The following is a 19519-nucleotide window of genomic DNA, read 5'->3' as shown; positions in this document are numbered from 1 at the left end:
AAGAGGCTAACAAAGTGACATCTTTCTATTCCAAGGCTTTGGAAAAATACTTACTGAGAATCATTAAATTAGGATTACCATAAAACAGTCGTTTTTACAAATTTGGAATTAAATTCTTAAAAGAAGATCAAAACAATAAAAATACCTGTAAAATCAAAATGCATAGCCTAACATTTGTTCACTCAAGACTCTGTTCCTTGATGTTTTAAATTAGGACTATCATAAAAAGTAATTTTTACATATTTGGAATTAAATTCTCACAATAACAACAAAATTAATTGAAATACGACCTCTCACATCACCATGCATAGCCTAACATTTGTTTACTCAAGACTCTTTTCCTTGATATTTTAAATTAAGACTATAATAAAAAGTAATTTTTACATATTTGGAATTAAATTATTCTCAAAATAAGAACAAAATTAATTGAAATACGACCTCTCAAATCACTGTTTATAGCCTAAGATGTGTTCACTCAAGACTCTTTTCCTTGATGTTTTAAATTATGGACTATCATAAAAAAGTAATTTTTACATATTTGGAATTAAATTCTCAAAGGAAGAACAAAATAATTAAAATACTACCTCTCAAATCAACATGCATTGCCTAACGTTTGTTCACTCAAGACTACTTTCCTTGATGTTTTTTCCCCATGATAATCGATAACTTTACCATAAAGAAATAATCTCTATCTATAGTAAATTAAGTTGTACCAAGGATAAGGTTTAAATGGTATACCATCAAACCAAAAGGATTATTTGAAGGATAAGGTATAGTAGCCATAGCCTAGGCTACCATACTGAATTGTCTTACTGTTGCCAATCTATGAGACATGTCGTTTAGGGAAACACGAATTAAACCAGGATTTGTTACACAAGTAAAAATATAACTATTAATACTTTGAATCGAATGATAAAAAGCCATTTTCTCCGGTTTGTTGACGTCATCTGGAAATAGTCTCAACAAGTGTGACTTACATTCCTGTTGAGAAACCACGTTCGCTAAAAATAAAAAAAAAAAAACTGACACTGCCCTTACACGTCGAAAACTGACGAATTGATGACATAGACAATATCCTACAGGCCTACCACCTGCAAAGAATGCTTAATGGTTGACAAAATACAGCAGGTGTCCCTATACAATAGACGTGACTTGGTGACGCAACCAGCAACCAGTAGGCCTATACTTACTACTAAGCGGTTTTATAATAAAGACTAAAATCTTTTTACTTTTATGATTTAGTATATATAAGACAAACGATGCCCTGCTTTAGAAATTGAAATCGCAACTGAATATATATGTTTATAATATAATAATAAAAATCTATGGCATGTTGACAGGGTAAGCTATCGACTACTAAACCAGGTGCCCATCCGCTTAGCACAGAATTACGGCTAAAAAAAAAAAAAACTGTTTGCTTTGCTTACGTGTGGGAGATGCTGCTCCAATTTCCCTAGAAGAATTCCTACGCCTATTTCCGTCATCAGAAGTCGCGCAACGTATCGCAAACCAAGATAAAGAACGAAAAAATCACGGGGAACACACTAAGCGGACATTCAGTTTCCGCGGTTCCCGCCATCCAAACCATGTAGGACCATTCCGGAGTCAAAATCATTCAAACATCCTCACTTTTTATTGCCCTTCCGCAATAAGGACCTATATACTCGTACTTAAATCTAAAATGACTTACCACCAGCCAACCGTCGCGCCACGTCGTTATCAGGAGGTCGAACTGTTTTTATTTTAACTGCTTCCACTTTCCGGTCATTCATGAACCGTCAAGCGAAGCGTTTCCTCGGGTGCTGGTTTTCGTTTCGAGGGTTACGTTTCATAAAGATCTTATTTCGTGCAAGGTAAGGTTTATATATATAGCTTCTTATCGCATTGTCGTAATATGAAATTTGTTGTTTCGTTGCAAATTGTCATGAAATTACAGCGAAAATTACGACAAAAACCCGAGTTCCTCCCTAATCTGTGGGGTCCGCTGTATCGCCAAAGTAAGTCTAGGCCTAGCCTAAGCGTAATGTCTGGTATATTCATATTTTTTATTGGTCTCGGAATCATTGATTGTATTGAATTTGAAGATTGAGGTAAGAAAATAGTAATTAAAACGAGTACCTGAATATTTTCCTTTAAGAATAAACACAAGTAATCAGCTTAAAATGTGGAAGCTTCTCTCTCTCTCTCTCTCTCTCTCTCTCTCTCTCTCTCTCTCTCTCTCTCTCTCCTGTGCCAGGTCATCAGACCAAATTTTCATAAATCATATTCCCCTGGCCATTTCTGTCTGCACCTCGAACCTGATCCTCTTAAGTACTTTACTCGCCCCCCCCCCCCCCGCCCCGCCCCCCGACATAAACCTTACATTTTGATTCCCATATATTAATCTTGTAGCTTTAACATAGGGGGAGGTAGCACTCACACTAATTCAACATGGAGATTAAGGTTGTGTCGACCGTGTTTTTATTCATTTTGTAATCAGACTTACAAACAGGATTGATTGATCAAGGCAGTGTCAAGTGGATACCGAGAGACCGAACGGTGTCACACGGACACTTAATTTCTGGCATCTTATCATTAGTTTCCACGCAATTGCCAGTAGTGGCGGCAAAGCGAAAATGGTTCATCATTATCATCAGTACAAAAGACATCTGGTGAAATCATGTACAAATGGCTCGTCACACGAGCGGTTTTCGCAGGCATCTTGCTGCTAACAACGGCAAAGAATGTACTCTTGCAGGCGCACGAACCGAGTTTGCTCTCGCGGTAAACTTTATTTTTTTCCATGGAATAGTTGCAATTATGTTAAAGTATTACACTATCAATGTCGTAGAGATCTAAGTTTTATCAGTTCGAACGATGTGCCAAATCGGCAACTATAAAGGACTTTGTTCGTAGAATAGCGTGAAATATAATCCTAATATCGCTAGCTACCTATCATGATTCCAGTGTACTGATTTGAAATGTACTCCTTGTCAAACAAGTGCGTCTTCGCCGTTTCGTCCACTAAAGGCTGATTTGGGTTATCACAGGCATCGACGCACAAAAACCTGTCAGTAAATGCACCCGTTTGGTGATGATTGGTTGAATGCAGCGGTCAGAATACTATTGCCGTTGTACTTCAAGTAATTAGCAGGTAGCATGACAGCAGGCTTAATTGCCACCCCCATGTTTCATTCTTAGATATATCAGTTAATGATGGTAACAAGAGATTATGGATGTCAAGTGTTGGAACTTGGAGAGTCTATAATCAAATGACAACACGTAAGTCAACGGCCTAATTTTGGTCTAGGTTGCACGATTTTGTATTTAACAGTTATATTGAAACGTCAGTTAAAGTGACCAAAAGTAGAAATGATGGAGCCGTGTGTGGGTGGGGCTGGTGAGGGGGTTTAAGTCGGGGATCTACCTTCACCTCACCCAGAAACTGGGAGTGATTGTGATTATAGTACAACCTGCTCAGTATTACTTTGCGATGAAAGTGTCTGTTTATGGTTAATTCGTTTAGTGCGTCTGTACCTTAATAGATCCTTTAACACAGAATTATGTAGATAATTGGTTCCTTGTCACCTATCACGTACCAGTGTTGTCCGTGCTCGGGAGCGCCTTAATAAAAATGTGCATGGGCTATGAAGGATTTAAGAATTTTTCAAGTAAAACGCCCAGTCGTAAGCACTGTTACCCACCTATTATAATGGATATCATCATAACTGAATATTTTCAGTCATTTTAGTACTATGAAATTAATAATCCATAGACGTATATACTACGTTATTTACACAACTTTCAATGGCACAAAACCATGAAATATTCAAAATACCAGATTCGATTAATCAAAGAGTAGTACTGTACCTGTCAATGTCAATTTTATAAACCTTGTTTGTAACTGAAAATTTCTTTTCAAAAGCAGCGTTGTGTCCAGGCAATTATTTGTGTCATATCCATAGACAGTATAAATAAATTATGATTAATGAAATTAGTCCCTTTTTTTACATATAGGTATTACTGCGTGTATCATTATATTCATAAAATTTACATTTGCTCATTAGAATCAGCCTATTTTACAGTAAACTTTGGTCTGCTAAAGTAACAAATATTTGACATTTTGTTTTGCGGTATTGGTAGCATTTTTAATGTCAGCAGCAAGCTTTGTCGCTATGTTGGTGAATGCACCTGAACACAAAAACGCCCATTCCTCAACTTTAATGAATGCACTATTAGCATTTCTTGATTTAAGCATTCCTCTTTTGTTTCTTACTACGTCTAACATATGGTTTTAACAGTAATTAATATTAAAACGAACATTAAGAGGCAAGTGGAACAGCGATCAGTGAAACTTTTGGTAGCGTTGCAAGCAGTAATCCTTTGATTTCCTATCAAAGCATCAGCCTAAATGACTGAATACGCGCATTTATTATTTCTGCTTGGTAAGCCTTGTGATAAACTGCTTTCCTAATATAGTCCATTCTCCAAGAATAAAAAGGAGTAAAATACGCAGTTCGTGGTAAACTATCTCATTGAATCATACCACTTAGTCTGACAGAACCATATCATGATAGACCGTTACAATTTTTTTATACTTTTTAAACAAGTTACAGTGCCTATTTATCTAACTTTTTCCTCAATACTTATTGTACCCAAACATTCCTCTCACTTCGGCAAATGCAGTGTACTATATCGTATGCTGATACATACCTCACCACAAATACTGCATTACAATCGCTGTATTGTTGAAAATAATTTTTCGTAATGGAAGTGTGCGATCTGTCTACCACATTTTAGGCTGAATTAATTAGTCGATTATCAAGCTTTCACTTGAAGGATTTAATATCGCTTACTAAGCATGTTGACATATTTTTTCTATTTTTCCTGGATGCTTTGGCGAATAAGAATTGCGGGGGGGAAAAAACAGCTTTAAACAAACAAACTAACTGCTAGTCTCTCATTCTGGATTATTCACCAATTGCCAGGCTTAATTAATAGTGAACTGGTTGCCTTTTCAAAGTGTGATAATTCATAATAAATCTTTTAGTGAGTCACGGTCAAAGAAATATATTGCCGTTGTAATGTATCCAGATCCCAATCATTTGAATTTTACATTTTTAGGTAACTGATGGTACAATTATATTGTTTGTGTTTAACACTGTATGCAGTGGTTCTTGGGATGTAACTTCGTTTCATCGATGGATGGGCAGCCTTTCCTAACAGACATTCTTACGTAAAATAAATAAGAAAAAAAAATAATTCCGTACTGCTCTCAAAAACAAATTTACTTATTGCTAGTTTCAAGAGAGGAAGTCGTGATAATCAGGCTAAGTAAAGCTGGTTAGTCCTATGATGCAGCTCTTGACGGCGGAAGAACATTAGAGAGCTTGCTATTAACAACGCAGTGCTGTTTTCTATAAATATAGAGAACTTGCTATTAACAACGCAGGGCTGTTTTCTATAAATATAGAGAACTTGCTATTAACAACGCAGGGCTGTTTTCTATAAATATAGAGAACTTGCTATTAACAACGCCGTGCTGTTTTCTATAAATATAGAGAACTTGCTATTAACAACGCAGGGCTGTTTTCTAAAAATATACAGAACTTGCTATTAACAACGCAGGGCTTGTTTTCTATAAATCTGTTTATGTTGATGTATAAACTGTAGCAAAAAGACTTTTTGAAAATTAAACATTATATCATTGTACCTATCCTATTTGAGAAGAGAGGCTATGGCAGGCTAGCCTAATCAGGAGAAGAGAGGCTATGGCAGGCTAGCCTAATCAGGCTAAGGTATTCAGACTAAGTCTCATGATTTTAGCTTCCTCACTGGCTATTTATTATTATTATTATTATTATTATTATTATTATTATTATTATTATTTATTATTATTATTATTATTGAAAAGGATTGCTGCTTCAGCTCCATTAATTGAGCTGAAGCAGCAATCCTTTTCAACAATAAATGGTTGAGAGAGGGTCTACTCCCAAAATATTATTATTATTATTATTATTTTAATTAGTATTATTATTATAAGTATTATTATTATTATTAATTTCAATAGACCAAACCTATTCACATGGAGCAAGCACACATGGTGTCATTGACTTGAAATTCAAGCTTCCAAAGAATGTTGGTTTCAACCTCCCACCGCAGATCCCACACTGCAGCAGTAACTGATCAAGACGGATCACATCGTTCCTAACGGTTTTTTTTTAATTACGTTGCTACGAGTATCGGTATATTAGTTTTTTTGACATTGACTAGATATTATGAGTGGGCAAGGCTGGTGTGAGGTAGAATCATCATAGGCCTACGTATATGGAGGCATTCTCCTTTCTCTCACACCAACACGGCAAAGGCTTATTATAGTCGGAAATGTATTGGGTCTAAGTAACGGAAATTTAAAAATATAGTTTTGGAGGCTCGTGTAGAGATGTATATAAAGTCGGTGTGTGGGCCGACTTTACCTCAAACTGGTTAACCAAACTGAAGATTAATAAGAAATGCCAAGGAAAAGGTAGGCCTAACTGAAAAACGTATGCACTTTTCAATGAGCGATAACTTATAAAGGGGTGTGGTATGCAATGTTCATTAGAGAACTACCGGATTTCGTCAGTTGAGCAATAGTTGAAAAGTCAAGACATAGTCCTATGTTATGATGCTTCAAAACTATGGAGTTGTGACTTCTCTCTCTCTCTCTCTCTCTCTCTCTCTCTCTCTCTCTCTCTCTCTCTCTCTCTCTCTCTCTCTCTGTGTGTGTGTGCATTCTTTTGCTATTCTCTCTCCATGCAATTCGTTTGTTATTCTCTCTCTCTCGTTCTTCCCCCATTATTTTTTTTCTTTCATCCTCAGTCAGCGTTTTGAGCACATCCCACAGTGTTGCCTTGAGTGTCAGTGAGTGACAATTTTCGGGCACCAGATGAGTTGAAACAGAGTATGTACATATATAGTTATTTAGAGCAATGGTTCGCCCACATTTTACGTTATATGTGCTATCAATCTTGCGAACCCCATTCTTCCTGAAAGTAATTCTGGCAACTAAAGTAAGCTCTACGGATTTCTAGAAATAAATCCATATTTTTATCCAGAGATTGTTCAGAATCGAACGCGAATTTACGAGTCTCGACACACACACCACCAACCACTCTCCTCTCTCTCTCTCTCTATCTCTCTCTCTCTCTCTCTCTCTCTCTCTCTCTCTCTCTGAGTTCGATGAACCTCTGTAAAATGCATAAGAAATAGCAACCATAAAAATCACAAACCCCATTCGTGATAAACGTTGTGCGGGATAGCACACTAAGCGGAAAAGGTGACGTAAAATGCAACTTTAGCTCCGTATTACGGATATAGAGATTTTTATATAATAACTACAAGCAGAAAGGTAATAATTTACCAACAAGATATGCAGATGTAAATAAATTCGTAGTGCTATGTACAAGGGGATCAGGAAATAAAAGGTTTAGATTAAGTACTTCAAGAAAATAAAACGTGCACAATTCAGTGACTAGCCGAGATTAATTTAGACACTTTTTCACTCGGTTTTTCACCTTAAAGAATGACGGGATACCAACGTAAAAGTCGCCTTCGGTTTTTAAACTCTTCCTCTCGTGATGGACTACATTGTATATACTGTATTTTGGAGTGAAGTTCCTGCTTATTTCTAACCCTGTTACCTGTAGAGAAAACAAATCCTCAGATTGTCTCCCGATTCCAGGCACCATTCACATTTAGAGGGCGTCTCAGTGGCGTGATCGGTATGGTCTTAGCCTGCCACCTCGGTGGCCACGAGTTTGATTCTCGGACATTCCATTGAGGGTTTAGAGATGTGTGTTTCTGGTGGTAGAAATTCACTCGACGTGGTTCGGAAGTCACGTCAAGCCGTTGGTCCCGTTGCTGAATAACCACTGGTTCCATGCAACGTAAAATCCCGCAGGGGGATAGTGCCGTCTGTAAACTTCATTCGGTGCACTGTAGGCATTACTTAAGGTTCTTTGCAACGTCCCTTCGGTCCACAGCTGCAACCCCATCTGTTTCTTTTGCTGTACCTCCTTTCATATTCTCTTTCTTGATTTTACTTTTTACCGTCTCCCAACACTTGATTCATAGTGCAACTGCTTTGAGGTTTTCCACCTGTTACACCTTTCAAACCTTTTACTGTCAATTTCCATTTCAGCGCTGAATGACCTCAAAGGTCCCAGTGCTTGGCTTTTGGCCTAAATTCTATATTCAACTCGACTCATGCAACGTAAAAGCGCCATACAAACAAACATTAACATTAAGAGGACCACAACGAAGTATAAATAAACCCTTTCCGCCCTTCAGTTCCTCCAAGAGCATATGATAGATTCCGATGTGTCACTTTCCATTTTAAAGTCTAAACATGAAGTTGATGGAGGGATATGATGTGAACCCTTGAATCCTCTTTCTCTTTTCGGGAAAGCGAGGAAGGAACGAAAAAAGGAAGATGGATAAAAAAGAAGGGGGAAGAAAAAGCGCACTTTTATGTCGGGGAAGAGTTGAATCATGTATATATATATATGGCTCTTCTAACGATCCTTTTTACAAATCCGCAAAGGAAAAATAGTTGGTGGGCCCTGGTGGCAATTCCTAGCACAATGGCGGACTTTAATGCTTTTGGGGATTCAGTGACGGTTTAGATATTCCCTTTGATCCCTTCGCCAACCCTTCCAGTGGCCTCGATTTTTTCTACAAGGGCTTAGGGATTACACAGCGGCAGTGATTGTCTAGTCAATAGCTCCCCTCTCACCCATTTGAAAGAAAACCTTAGGAAACTTGTAATCCGTCATAAAAGAACCGAGCGCAAAAAGGCAATACGTCAAATGTGGTTACATTCACGTGCTAATGCTATACCAGATCGGGTTTTGTGGGGAAAGAGACGAGATGAAATGGCATTGATGCTTATCAATGTTATGACCGGGTATATGTATAACAATGCCTCCTTTCGACAGGTAAGCATTGACGGGCGGATATGGGGGATTACATGAATTGTCACGTCGTTTATTCCTTTAATAGACAGCCTTGTGTGCATAAGAGTACTGTATATATGTATGTATGTATGTATATATATATATATATAATGATGTATGTATATATACATACACTGCACTCCTGGTCTTTATTACATACATATAGATGTTTTTCAACATAGTAATGTGTAATTCAAATATTAGCTTGAATAATAAGATAGAATGTGGAAATTGTAGTGTTAAAAGGATAATGTTCACAAAGTTGAGACAAATGACTAAAGTATATGGATTTATTAAAACCTAAGAGGACGAAAGTACTTTTAACGACTATTAATAACTAGCGCGTCACGTAACAAACAATTAAAAAGGTGGGGACAGTAAGTGCTTGGAGTAATTCGTCTATATATATAATTTATATAATTTATATATATTTGCCCTGTTAAAGTGTTTGGAAAAAGCCAACACGAATAATTTTATATAGTCTTTAATTAACAATTGAAAACTTGAGAATCGTTACGCCACTAGTCTTTTAAAACAATTATTTTTGCAATATAAAATATAATTGATGTAAATATTGTCAAAAGCGAACGTTAATATTACAGCAACATTGTTCAGTAATTCGCTCATATATCATGTAATTTGATGATGTGAATACTAAGGGGATCCTATGTTAAACCATAATCCAATAGCCTTTGAACTAAGGATATGCCCTGCCTTACCCTTACCACATTATAGATAATTCAGGGATCATTTTTCATATCAAAACTTGTCAAAATTCAGGATTAAGGTTTTTATCGTTTTAGTGAATGTCAAGTGGGCATTTCACGTCAGAATCTCTTATACTTAAGAATTGAGCGTTAATTCTCTACTTCATTTCAACTTGCATGTTAGATGTCATAACCTGCTCATATTTCTCTTTTATGATTTAGGTGATATGCCAGATATAGATTACACTGGTGAAATTGGACTAAATCGAGACTACGCTTTGAGGGACAAACTGCTAATGGCATAACAAGTTAGTTGTACGAGGTGGATTTTAAGATAAACTGTTTCTTTCTTCTGTCCTATCATCTTCAGTCAGCGTCTAACCGGGCGATCTAGAATTTTTTTTGATTGAAGTGGTTTACTATGTACAGGGTGTCCATAAGTCCCAGTACCATTACAAGTATTTATTGCTCAGAAACCATGTGGCTTTTTGTAGAATGTTCTACATTTCCTCAAGTTTACATTCAGAGCACTTCATTCTACTAAAATCTGCATTACTCCAATTTATATGGTTTCTGAGCAATAAATACTTGTAATGGTACTTGGACTTTATGGACACCCTGTATTTCAGGAAGTTTGAGTCATCGTTTTTTGCCAATGTCTTTCAGACTGTAGATTCCATAGGTTCCTTTTCCAGCGGTCCTATTTTTTGGCCAGGCCCCACACGAACACACACACACACACACAGAGCTGTAGTTCAGTGCAGCAGAATTTTTGGGCGTGGCATTCTTTCAGGGATAATGGGAGGTTATCAAACGCTAATGTAAATGGGGTCGTGGTTTAATGGAATGGATGATGCGAAATGCATATGGGGTTCATCGGACAGTCTTGTGAATTAAGGCAGAGCTTAACGTCTATGGTAATGATTCAGGGGGAGAACAAAGTATCTGCTAATGAGGAGAGGGTTGACCCTCCATTGAAAATCATCTTTTCTCTCTCTCTCTCTCTCTCTCTCTCTCTCTCTCTCTCTCTCTCTCTCTCTCTCTCTCTCTCGTAATGGGAACGTTTATTATTCTGACATTTACTGCAACTGTTAAAACTGATGTTGCTATTAGTGGTGGTTGTGTTATTTTATAGTTTCCCTTGGATTACTTGATTTTTTTTGACACTACTATACCGGTTCAGATGCTTCACCGCTTCCCAAGTTAATATATTTATAGTTATCCATGTGATAACACCTCCCATCCCCACCCCCACCCCCTCCAATCCCTGAGAGTTCAGACTGAGTATCTAGCCCCCCTCCCCCTCCCTGAGAGACCATAATGTGTAACTAACGGCACTTACATAGACGCAAATATGAATGTATAAAGCGTTCAGTTTATTGAAGTACCTTTATGTCCTCTGTTTATACAGAGCGTATACATAACAAACGGGTAGACGTGGCAGGACGTTCATGCATACGTTCATAATTCCTGTATGTGTAGGCTATTTATACAAACACGCGGAGAACCTATTCATAAACAGCATGTAGCATCTGTTTCTGAACAAGGTATTCAAGTAGTCTAGATCTTTTTTAGGGAGACTTATGACCAACATAAATATAAGTTGCCTCTTTTGTTTCATAGATATTTACATCACGAAGATCAGTTCAATATATTTTCAGTTATGTTGAAGATAGAAAAAGGACGTTTTATTACTTGTTGTTGTTTAGTTGTTGTAATAGAAATACTTTCGTAAGACCCCTTTTTAAATCAGCGTCCCTTCGGCCCTTAGCTGCAACTTCTCTCATTCCTTTTATTGTACCTCTGTTCATATTCCCTTTCTTCCATCTTACTTGTTTCATTGTGCAACTGCTTTGAGGTTTTCCTCCTGTCACACCTTTCAACCCTCCTTATTGTCAATTTCCGTTTCAGTGCTGAATGACCTCATAGGTCCCAGCGTTTGGCCTTTGGCCTAAATTTTGTATATAATCCAGTCCAATCCCAAACAACATCTAGACACAATTATCATCCTTTTGTGTTCGATGCGAAGCAAACTTTATTTTGGGCAAACGTGTCAGATGATGACATACACACACACACGCACACACACACACATATATATATATAAATATATATATATAATAGATATATATATATATATATATATATAGATAGATATATATATAATATATATATATATATAGATATATATATATTTATATATATATATGATTAAAAAGCAGGAAAAATCGAGTGGTGTTAATACAAGTCTATGTACAAGAGAGAGAGAGAGAGAGAGAGAGAGAGAGAGAGAGAGAGAGAGAGAGAGAGAGAGAGAGGGAGGGGGGCGGTGTGGTTGTGTACGTCACAAGAGCCCAAAATCCGTAAATGAGAGGTCATAAAGCATAATGATGAAGAGGGAAGATGTATCAAAATAATGAGGAGGATAGTTTTGGATCACTGCCAAATACCGCACAAAGGACCGATGCAAATGGCTCTCACTTTATCTGGCCAGATTTTTTTTTTTTTTTTTTTTTGACGAGCAAATGGCAAGTTCTCCAGGCATGATGGAATGACATCACTCAGTTCTACTTTATTACAGGAAGAAGTATTAATTTTAAATGTGTGTTCAGGGCGGGTTCTGTAAGTAAGGTCGAGTAGTTTTTAACATTGCATTCACAAATATGAACTCTGAATACCTGAATATTGCTTTCACAACTATGAACTGTGAATACCTGACCGTTGCTTTCACAACTATGAACTCTGAATACCTGACCGTTGTTTTCACAACTATGAACTCTTAAATACCTGACCGTTGTTTTCACAACTATGAACTCTGAATACCTGACCGTTGTTTTCACAACTATGAACTCTGAATACCTGACCGTTGTTTTCACAACTATGAACTCTGAATACCTGGGCAAAGTACCATGAATAGGCAGCACGTAAACTATGTTTTCCAATGAATTGCCAGATGTACGTTTTGTGATAGCATGTATTGTGTGGTAAGTCGTGGGATAAGATACTGTCATGAATGTACTGGTGACTGGCTGATGTTTGCTTCTAAAGTGTTGACTGACATTTTGGGCTGCTCTTTGACACTTGAGGTGACCGTACAACCACTGTTGTGATACCCTGGTCTGTGCTATAGCCTCTTGACTAAGTCCTTTCACTCTCTGGAATTGAATTCCTTTGCTTATGCAACATTCGTTCTTTTTTCTCGTACGTATTCTTTATATATATATATATATATATATATATATATATATATATATATATATATATATATAATATTATTTCCAATTCTGCATCTTTATAGCTGGTCGTGCCGATTTCACGTCTAATCCTAATCAGTATTTTCAGTGATATTACGTAAAGAGATGTTCAGACCCAATTTTGACTGTTTTCCACTTAATAAATAAATAAATAAATAATCAATAATAATAATAATAATATCGTTGAAAATGTGGGAAAAGTCATAGTGAAACAAATAAAGGTGATAATCAAAGACTGTTTAAGCTTGACTACTTCGGGAACCCCTTTTTATTATGATGATTATAAGAAGTTATGGCATCATTGAAATAAAATAGTTGTCCCGTAGGGATGTAGTGCCTTCCGTGCACCTCATGTGGTGCACTGTAGGCATTACTTAAGGTTCTTTGCAGAGTCCCTTCGGCCTCTAGCTGCAATCCCTTCCATTCCTTATTCTGTACTTCTGTTCATATTTTCTTTCTTCCATCTTACTTTCCACCCTATCCTGACAATTTTTTTCATAGTGCAACTACGAGGGTCTCCTCCTGTTACACCTTTAAAATCTTTCGACTATCGATTTCACTTTCAGCGCTGAATGACCTTAGAGGTCCTAGCGCTTGGCCGTAAGCTAAAATTCTATATTTCATTCCGATAAAATAGTTGCTTCAACTATAAACACTCTGATATTACATAACAAGACGACGTGCTGTTACAAAAGACATTCGCGTATCAAGTCACTGAAACAGTCAAGGTTTGGAAGTCGGTACTTTGAGCTGAAACATGAAACAATGCCGTGGGTTTTATGCATCTCGCCATCGTTTCCAAAAGCCCACAACTGATTTCCTCTCCTTACATATCTACTGGGTCCTCTACAGCAAAAAAATGAACCCGAAATGAAAATGGCAGCGATTCAAAATTGCACATTTATCAAGCTGTATGTGTGTGTGTGACTACTTCCCAAATTCACAATGGCCCCACTGTACTTCTCTCCACTCATAATTTTTTTTTTTTTTATTAAACGAACAGTTTTCGGTACAAATTTCCTAAATGTGTGAAATCAGCCGGGGAAATTGCATTTCAGTAACTTTCGGCTTCATGCCATAAACGTATTTCCCAGCCAGAGTCCCAAAAACGTTGACAGATTTCGAATTGTGTTTTCAAATAGTATCGGCGGTTGTTTGCTCCTGTTGCTGTTTTATTGTCGCCAGCAGAATGCTATTTTCAGTCCCTGGTTTGTTTGTTTGACATGTGGATCAGGCTACAATTTTAGATCAGTAATAACCGACGTCAAGAGGAATCAAAGCGCCTTTTGGTGGTAGATAGTCCTAAATTCATAGGGATTTCTGGCTTGAGCTTTCCTAGACGACCTAATTGCCAGGTTAGCAGACAGGAAGTGTAACGGGCCAAATAAATAATATTACTTTCAAATCATTATGCTCTGGCGAAAGATGATTTCAGCGAGCTTTCGAAAAAATGTGTAATATTCTGTAACGCTAAAGATATTTCCGAAGACAGAGGCCGAGAGAAATAATGATTTATACTGGACATAATTTGATACTCTAAACATTCAGGCAATTGCCCATTATTTTTTTAAAGAAGGTATTACAAACAAACTGTAAACATTCTGAGATTGTATTTAGTGAGAAAGACCATATGAAAGGTAGAACATAATTATCCAAGCCAAATGATAGGGCAGATTCCCGGACTGTTAATTTAAAAGAATATTAATGAATGCTCGAATGGAAAAACGGCATAAGCTTTGTGAACCCATTCCAAAGACACAGCATCAAAAGGCGTGATCCGACCTCCAGCTTTCTCAGCATGCGTGCTAAAATCTATGGTAAAATAGCTTGTTGTCTTACCAACGAAAATTAAAATAAACACGCTGTATTTTATTAGAAATAATTGTTCTGTACTGTTTAACATGCACATTATTCATTTTTTATATTTTCATTCTAATAAATAAATCATAAGTATCCTTTCCTAAACTTCCAGTATCTGTAACTCAACGCGAAACCTTTTTAGGCTTTCCTACCCCTACCCCCTCGCCCCAACAAGAAAGAAATAACGACGTAGTTGTAAGCTTACTCCCTCGAGTAAGCGATAAAAACTGAATGGTAACACTTCATTCATACTGCCTGCAAGACCTTTCCACTGTTTGACAAGTCAAAGGGACAGAGGACTTTGATGTCGAAGGGTCACCAGAACCCAGCAAATTGCCACATTCCAAGGACGCAATCGCTGCTTGAACCTATGGTTTGGTTCAGTCTTCGTTTTCACTTCTTCAGGTCTCTAGAATCTTCGGTGCTTCTCCTTACGGGTCTACGGGCTGCTCTATGAGCAAGAGCCCGTGCTGGCATAAGGCCAGCTTAATCGAAAACAACATTCTCCTTACGGGCCATACGTGTTGTGGCTTTGGTTGGGAAGACTACGTTTCCCATCTGTTATGTGGTGTTTGCTGCCTTCTCTACTATTATTTTTATTTATTTATTTATTTATCTTAAAGGTCATGCGTTGTAATGGATTGCATTCAAATGTTATGAGCTACTCTGTTACTTGAATATTATAGTTGTTTTTTAAACCATATTTGTTTTGAGGGATTTTCAAGGCATGTCAATTATATATATATATATATATATATTATATTATAATATAAATATGATATATTTAATATATTATATATATATTTATTTTAATTATAAATTATAAAATTAAAATTATATATATATAATATATTATAAATATGATATATATATATATATATATATTATATATATATATATATTAGATATATATATCCTGTAATATATCTGGCGTCTTCTCTCTCTCTCGTCCTCTCCTCTCTCTCTCTCTCTCTCTCTCTCTCTATATATATAATATATATATATATATATATATATATATATATATATAGTTATATATATATATATTATAGCTATATATATATACATATATATATATATATATATATATATCTATATATATATACTATATATATATATATATATATATATATATATATAGTTAAGCAGTAATGTATAGGGAAGCGTAGCTCTATATGCGTAGTACTTTGTATTTCATTCAACTGAATGAGTATGACAGTGTACCCAGGATATAATTCTCCATTTCAGTGACATGCGACAGATATTTACTTTTGTGTTGATACGTGACCATGGCATCTCAACAGAAGCTGAAACATGTAATTCCTTCATCCGCAATCCATTCAACCTCACCAGCTGTCAGTCTTAATTGTACATTTTCCCTTCGTATAGTAGGGAATCGTTGTTATGAGTAAGAAAGAGTTATTCCCAGTGTAACTTTATCCCCAGTCCTGGGCGACGACCATCAAATTTAGGTTTTGCCATCCCTGCTGGTGGCTGGCTGGCTGGCTGGCGGCCTCATATTGGCCCCGAAATGATTTAGGAATCGATGGGAGATTGTTTGAACTATTTCATTAGCACATGCACGAGCGCTCTCACAACCAAGTGATTAAAATTTCCCCCGCAGAACCATCCTCGTCGAGGGACAAGCTAATCAATAAAGCTTGACTTGTGCGATTAGTAGGACCCGCTGGAAAAGGATATTGTTTGCCCCGTCCTGGCAAGCAGCTGGGGCCAAGTTTTCCCCTGCATGTGCGTGTGTGTGTGTGTGTTTGTGTGCGCGCAGACTGAAACAGCCATTTCAGTTTCCAAAGTTTTAATTGGCATTCATGTTGATATTTGGGGCATTCTGGAATTGCGTGGTTGATATTTACTATTTCTTTTTAATCGGTCAGTGTAATCAGCTTCGTATGAAAGTTTTAGTGGAAATTTCTCCCGCAAAAAAAATAAATAAATAAACAAATAAAAGACCAGTTTAAATTAAGCATCCTCGATATTTCTTTTTTTCAATTGCATAAAAGATGCCCAATCCCAAAGGGAAATTCTTCGATTTTACCTACCGTCCTTCAAGAGAATTTCTGATGACTGACCAATAGTCATCTAAACTGTGACCGTGCCTCGAAATTATAGCCATTTCAAGTGCGAATATCTGTCACCTGCAGGTGCTGTTTTTAATACGAAGACTGACAGGCTGCCATACTCTCGCATGGATGTAGTACACGTTATTATTTAAAAAAATAAAAATAAAAAATAAACACGATTTATCTGAACAATGCCTTGAAGATGGAGATATATATTATATATATATATATATATATATATATATATATATATATATATATATATATATATATATATATGTGTGTGTGTGTGTGTGTGTGTGTGTGTGTGTATTTACTTTTTCTACCTTCATTCTCAAATAATAACTTGAGTAACGCTAGTAGACAGTGTATTTTAACATTACTACAGTATACGAACACATGCTATTCCATAAAGCAACATTTCACATCCGCTTAGGAACTATAAATCTCTGTTTAAGAACTATAAATCTCTGTAAGTGCTCACTAATTGTAAAAGAGAGAGAGAAGACGTATCCTTTCTCAATGCCTGCCTACAAATCTGACAAATTATCCGGAGGCTTCAAACTCTCGACATGGCCGACGGCACCTAACGAAATCTATCAGTCAACTTCAATCTTCCAAAAAGTTTTCTCAGGCTTGGCTTCGAAATCTTTACGAGCCCAAATGTCAGTGCCGGACGATGCGTTATGTCATAGTAGTTAACACATGGTTAATGAATTGAAACTGTCTGTTTACGAAGTCTCCATATTTCAGTATTCATGTTTTAGCAGTGTCCAGCAGTTAGCTGCTTTCAAATTGTTGAAAATGATGGTACAATATAAACGGTTTGTAGAATTGAACAGAAAGAATGTATTGTCTAAAATTTTAATACACTGAATTCTTGTAATATAAAGTTAAATCTTGATCTTTTAGTCTGCGATTGTTTGTCGTTAAAATGTCACACTTCAACAATATTGCCTCTAAGTTTGGTTAGGTGAGATACCTGAACATATGTGACTTAAGTATGCTTTAGAAATAAAAAGCGTATTTATGCTCGACATCGTGCATTTTTTCGTAATGAATAAGCTGTATCTTGATGACAAAAATCTGCCTCTAAACCTTTTTTGTTTTTGTGTTTTTTGATGACTCGCATATATTTTTACATTATTTACTCTACACCGATGACGTAAATATGATTGTAAAAATCACATGATGTTCTTAAATAAATGTTTTGTTTGTCACTGTTTGGAATATTGTTAACGTAGTAATTGTCCATTTCTTTGTTGCTTTTCTTGACAGAATGGGATCAGAAACAATATGTATGTATTTTGATTGATCTTGGATTCACACCCACCTCTTATGGACAATAGAATCTCTCTCTCTCTCTCTCTCTCTCCTCTATATATATATATATATATATAATATATATAGTATATATATTATTATATATATAAGCTAGATGATATATATATAAATTTTCCTTGGGACCTGAATCGTCCAGTGTTTCTTTAGGGAGATCATTAATCACGTCGATTACTATAAGCGTCCTTGGCTTGCTCAGCTCGGTGACCTTTTTTTCTATCAAACTCTAGACTTTGTTCTCTACATTGCTGCCCCGTTTGACCCAGATTACCATGGCGCGTCGTCAGTCCAGTTATTCTATTCGTCCTGTCAAGTCTTCAGTTGATTGAATGCTTTCTACAAGCACAGCAGGCGTGGTGATCGATGCGAAAAAATATGTTAGGAGGCGTAATTGCGAAAGAAAAGTGCGTAGTATCTGGGAAATTCTTACTGTAAATATGATATTAAGATATATTGGTTTAGTGGAGTTCTAAAAGAGCTTGTGAAACCTTAGGTTCTCTACAGAACATCAGTTTGGACTAAGAAACCATAATTATCCCGACACCTTGTTAAAGGAATAAGTAAAAAGAGCCAAGCATCATCTTAATCAACACTTCAGCCTAAGACATTTTCCGTTTGAATTATAAACAAGTATATAACAAAGAAACGTCAACAGAACGATGAAACGTAACAGTGGATAACTCTTGACTCTTGAGACGCAAACACAGGAGAGGGAGGGGGTGGGTGGGACGAAGGGGTAACTCATTAAGGCTTACTACATGTTCAAGAATGTAAACTCATCACTGAATCATCTTTATAATCTAAAATTCACAGAGTGATAGCTCAGAGACGACTCTTCATACCCGTGCTTTGGTACCATTACCTCATCATGATTCGAAAATGTCCCTTGAGGGAAGGAAACGGAGAAAACTTGAAGGCTTCAGGGATTCTTAGCCTGCTGGTTCTCTGTCTTTTGGGAATGACGTTCTAAACAGAGCCCTTCCTTGTCGACCCCGGTCTCGAGTAGCACAGTCTACAAACGATATATATAAGTTCCTTGTTGGACGAGTGGTTTTAGCACTCGGCTACCAATCCGGTGGTCCGAAGTTCTAATCTCGGCTCGGCCAACGCGGAATCGGAGGAATTTATATCAGGTGATATAAATTCATTTCTCGATATAATGTGGTTCGGATCCCACAATAAGCTGTAGGTCCCGTTGCTAGGTGACCAATTGGTTCATAGCCACGTAAAAATATCTAAACCTTCGGGCCAGCCCTATGAGAGCTAATCAGCTCAGTGGTCTGATTTAACTAAGATAAACTTAC

This window comes from Macrobrachium nipponense, chromosome 22 (assembly GCF_015104395.2).
Source record: "Macrobrachium nipponense isolate FS-2020 chromosome 22, ASM1510439v2, whole genome shotgun sequence".
Taxonomy (NCBI): domain Eukaryota; kingdom Metazoa; phylum Arthropoda; class Malacostraca; order Decapoda; family Palaemonidae; genus Macrobrachium; species Macrobrachium nipponense.
This window is presented reverse-complemented; position numbering follows the sequence as displayed.